This window comes from Acomys russatus, chromosome 24, assembly GCF_903995435.1.
Source record: "Acomys russatus chromosome 24, mAcoRus1.1, whole genome shotgun sequence".
NCBI lineage: Eukaryota > Metazoa > Chordata > Mammalia > Rodentia > Muridae > Acomys > Acomys russatus.
The window spans coordinates 39,279,049-39,284,146 of NC_067160.1; positions in this window are offsets into that span (position 1 = coordinate 39,279,049).

A 5,098-nucleotide genomic window follows, 5' to 3' on the forward strand; every position below is an offset into this window, starting at 1 on the left:
TCTTGCTACTGTGTGTCCTATGTAACACAAAACACACACATGCACACACACACACACACACACACACACACACACACACACCACATTTATTTTATGACAAGCGAGTAATTATAACAATCACCTGGAAGCATCTGTGATCGGCAAGGGAAGGATGATGCACCAGAAATAATGACAGAGGAAAAGATATAAATGATAATTTTTCAAATATCTGTAAGAGGTATGGTGACCCTCATCTTCAAACTAGCTTCAACTAGATTAATAAATATGCAGCTAAAACTGAGTAAAGAAAATATACAGAAAACATAATGCATGTGTGACTATGTGAGTTTGCCAAAAAGAAAAGATTTTTAACTGGAGATTTTTCAAATTAATTTTGGAAAGGACAGCCCTCAGTTCTCATTGATTATCAGCAAGGTAAGAGAAACAAGTTTTAACGTTTCTTCCTTTTTATTAGTGTGTGTATGGGAGTAGGAAATGCGCACATGAGTACATGTGCCCACGGAGGCACGAGGCATCCAATAACCTGAAGCTGATGTTATGGGAAGTTTTAAGCTGCCTAACTTGGATGCTAAGAGTCAAAGTCAGGGCCTCTGAAGGAGCCGTGCACACTCTTGACCACTGAGCCACCTTTCCAAACCTTACATTTTCAATTAGCGCTGTAAAACAAGCTGATGAGAAATAGACAAACTGAAAAGGTCTGTGCTGCAATGTGAAAGAAGGGGAAAGATTTGGGCTAGTTTCTCTTTGGTTGTGTTTTTATAGGTATTCCTTTTCAGTGACTGTTGCTGTAAGTCTGCAGCTTCTGGCAATGAAATTCTGTAAGTCAAACTCTGAAATGACCCCAGAAGAGCTCTAATAGTGGAAACAATACACTGTGATCAAAATATGTACCTAAAAATACTATGGGTCTATCACATGATAAACAAACATTATCAAGTATTTGTACATTCACATTTGTATGAGGAGTGGAGGAAGACAAAGGCAGACAGAGTATATCTGCTAATGTCTGCAACTAGTTGGCAAATACACCTCCCACAATATGAACACGCTGCATGGGACTTCTGGGAATATGCCTTTATGTATTAAACACACACACATAAACATAGAAATTGGAATGTTCACATGTATACATGCATATATATTTTAAATAACATTTCAATGCAGTTTGAAAATACATATGCATATACATACTCACACACATGTTGAAATGCCATCCTTCAACATAATTCATGATGTGTATTGAAATGTATCAAAGCAGAAACACATTCCAAAGAGAAAAACTCAGTAGTGCAATTAAATCATAAAGAAGTTTAATTTGTTCACTTAGTAGTTAAATGTTTATTTTGACATTTTGGTCGGCAGAGTCTTTGATGAGCATGAACCTGGAGTGAATTAAACTTGGTTATAATTCAAGCTCACAAATTAACATGTTTCTTCAGGGAGCACACTTTCACTTTGATGCATTTAGGTGAATACTTGGAAATATCCATTTCCACTGCTTTGAACTTGAAACCTGAACATATTCATGATGGTATTAGTTAAGAAGTGAATTAGAATATTTGTGGACTTGAAGATGAGTATTTTATGTGATAGCTTTATTGAGATACACTATTCCAGTATATTCTTTCCTTGTCAGGTGTCCCAGTCAATGATTTTAAAATATTTAACAATACTACAACCAACATTAAAATCAAATTAATTTTTCAGTTTTTCACTTGCATACATGTTAACAGGTATTATTATACATTTCCATATATATTGAGGTTTAGTTGGTTCTAATCTGTCTTCTCTATCTCCCTGTCCCACACAAGAAACTCTATGTTAATAAAAAATTATTTCCCATTTCCTCCCACCCAATTCTAGACTTAACCCTATGTAAGCTCTACTCTTTTTTAAATCTGTATAAATTGTATATTCTGGAAATTTTATATAAATGAGATGATGAGACGCCTCATTAGCACAGTAGGTAGAGCATCACTCTCATAAATGAGATCATGGCCTCTTGTGAGTGGAGCCTTATTTTTAGAATTGTTTAAGGTTTATCTGTATGGTAGTATATGTCACTATTCATTCATCTACATTGCTGAGTAATACTCCACTACATAGACTACCACATTATATTTGTTCATTCATCAGTTATTCATGCATTGTTTTCACCTTGGGGCTATTTTCAATAATATATTTATTTGTAGATAGTTTTCCAAAGCTACATTTTTATATCCAATGGCATAAATTCAAGTGTGCAATATAGACAATTGAATGGGTTAACTCCACATTTACCTCTGTGAGAAACTAGCAGACTACTTGTCAAAGAAGCCTGCCTTTCTTACATTCTCACCACATCCCGGCCCCCCAAAATAACACGAGGAGCCCACTTCAATTTCGGTGGTCAAGAATTCACCAAATTTGCACATCTTCTGAACAACAGAGGTGAGGACTCATGTGTCCACTTAACGTGTGCTCACAGATACAGCCTAACAGACAGTGCATGAATCACAATGCTATGCTAGGCCATTTTTAATTAACTGGGTAATTAATTGTAATTTTGATTGTTTCAAACATGTTTATAATGAATGTCAGCCAATTTAACCTCCCATATCCCCATCGCAGCCACTTCCCTCTTCCACTAAAAACCTCTTCCACCAATATGTTCCCCTCATATTTTCATATTTCTTTCTGTGTGTGCCCAACTGAGTTTAATTAAAATGGTTTATATGACTATGGGTAAAAGGTTATTTATGGGAACAGAGGAAACTAATCATTGACCATTAAAGAAAGAAACATGTCTTTCCCCACGACCATTAACTACTCATAGTCCCTCAAGAAGGATGGGACCTCACATACCCATTTCCCACCAATGTTGAAATGTTAACTGACCATTCCTGTTCAAGTCTTATACAGTTAACTATATCTACAGTGAATTCATACCTGTAAAAGATATATTATGTCCAGAAGACATCTATTTCCTGCCTATTTCTCCATCTTCTAGTTCTTGCATTCTTTCTGCCTCACCTCCTGTGATGTTCCTTGAGCCTCGGGGAAGTGATATAGATAACCCACTCAGGGCCAAGCATTTTACTGTTACTTTCAATTTTTTGACCAGTTATAAGTATCTGCATTGACTGCTAACTGCCGCATTAAGACCCTTCTCTAATAAGAGTGAGGCCATACAGACATGAACATAAGTGCCTGGGAAGTAGTTTGGCAATGCACTCAGCTATTTAGCAAGCAAATTCTTCCCAGAGCCTATGATTCCCCAACCACTAGCTCTTGATCAGGTTTACCATACACCGCATGCATTTCTGCCTGTGAAATTAAAGAAAAATATATAGGTGAATGCTATAGCAGTCACATCACTACTGCAACAGGAGCACAGCTTTGCCTGGTAAATGCTAGCTTATATTTAAAATATAAAACTTAAATCTTCTTAAACAAACCCATTAAAGAAATATATCAATCCAATGTGACTAAATAATATTATAGGTAATTTAATACATTTAAATATGCACTTCAAAATACTATGAGAAGAAATGTCAGTTATTTGTTAATGGATTAATTTTATATGCATTATTTTTCTTTCTTAAACTATCAAATGTTGCAGGCTTAAATTTTTTTTTTAAATTCTAACTTACTGTATTATGTGTATGTTCTACCTTGGTTATCTTAAATATAAAACAGTCTTGAAGACTGCATAAGAGATACACGTTAAAAATTAGTAACTTTAATTCACCAAATTATACAGTTTCATATTGTACTACACATAGATAAAAATCTTAGTTATAACTGTATTACTAAACTTTGTGGTATAACATCATAGTTGTTTTTTATTTTTATTTAATTGATTTATTCAGATTACATTTCAATTGTTATCCTCTCACTTTTATCATCCTGTTCCTCCCTCCCTCCCTTTTTCAACCTATTCTCCTCCCCTAGGTCTGTGATGGAAGGAGACCTCCTTCCCCATCATATGGTCACAACCTATCAAGTCTCATCTGGTAGCCTCTTATCCTTTCTCTGAGTGCCACCAGGCCTCTCCACTAAGCAGAAGTGGTCAAATATGGAGCACCAGAGTTCATGTCAGAATCAGTCCCTGCTCTCTACACAACTGTAGAGAATGTCCTGTCCATTGGCTAGATCTTAATAGGGGTTCAATGCTTACTGCATGTTTTGTCCTTGGTTAGTGCAGTAGGTTGGGCAGACACCCCTGGGTCCAGATCGGCCCATCATGATATTTTTCTTCTTGTAAGTTTCTAGGTCCTTGAATCCTTCTATTTCCCCATCTCCCATACTTCTCTCACCTAGAGTCCCCATAGGATGTCCCTGCATCTATTCCAATCTCCTGGTAAGTGAAGAATTTCACAGAACATTCCTTTTGGGCTAGTGTTCAATTATAAGTGAGTATATACCATGTGAGTCTTTCTGGGTCTGTCTGGGTTAACTCACTCAGTATAATCATTTCTAATTCCGTCCATTTGCCTGCAAATTTCAGGATTTCCTTGTTTTTAATAGCTGAGTAGTATCCCGTAGTGTAAATGTCCCACAGTTTCTTTATTCATTCTTCGACTGAGGGATATTTAGGTTGTTTCCAGGTTCTGGCTATTACAAATAAGGCTGCTACGAACACAGTTGAGCATTTGTCCTTGTTGTGTGGTGAAGCATCTTTTGGGTATATTCCAAGGAGTGGAATAGCTGAGTCTTCAGGTAGCCCTATTTCCAGTTTTCGAGAAAGCGTCAGATTAATTTCGAAAGTGGTTGTACAATTTGCACTCCCACCAGCAACGAAGGAGTGTTCCCATTTCTCCACATCCTCACCAGCATGTGCTGTCACTTGAGTTTTTGATCTTAGCCTTTCTGATGGGTGTAAGATGGAATCTCATAGTCGTTTTTATTTGCATTTCTCTGATGATGAAGGGTGTTGAGCATTTCTTTAACTGTTCCTCAGCTGTGCGATATTCCTATGTTGAGAAATCTCTGTTTAATTCTGGAATCGAATCGAAGACCCAGAAATAAATCCACAACCTACAGACACTTGATTTTTGATGAAGAAGCCAAATCTATTCAATGGAAAAATGATAGCATCTTCAACAAATGGTGCTGG